The sequence below is a fragment of the Juglans regia genome, unplaced genomic scaffold (assembly GCF_001411555.2).
Source record: "Juglans regia cultivar Chandler unplaced genomic scaffold, Walnut 2.0 Scaffold_10811, whole genome shotgun sequence".
Classification (NCBI taxonomy): Eukaryota; Viridiplantae; Streptophyta; class Magnoliopsida; order Fagales; family Juglandaceae; genus Juglans; species Juglans regia.
In genome coordinates, this window is record NW_023341158.1 from 1 (window position 1) to 212 (window position 212).

The window sequence follows — 212 nt, forward strand, 5'->3', positions numbered from 1 at the left end:
CCCAGGCAGACGTGCCCTCGGCCGAATGGCTTCGGGCGCAACTTGCGTTCAAAGACTCGATTATTCGCGGGATTCTGCAATTCACACCAAGTATCGCATTTCGCTACGTTCTTCATCGATGCGAGAGCCGAGATATCCGTTGCCGAGAGTCGTTATGTATCATGGTAAAGATGTCACCAACAACGCGCACACCGTTTCCGGGGCGCCCGTGG

The 212-nt window shown here is 55.2% G+C and overlaps 1 non-coding gene across 1 annotated transcript; it reads right to left on the reverse strand.

Moving 5' to 3' along the window:
* LOC118344982 lies at positions 1 to 151 on the reverse strand. The gene has a single exon (XR_004798693.1). It is a non-coding gene; the product is annotated as a 5.8S ribosomal RNA (ribosomal RNA).
* Between the last annotated feature and the right edge of the window lie 61 nt (positions 152 to 212).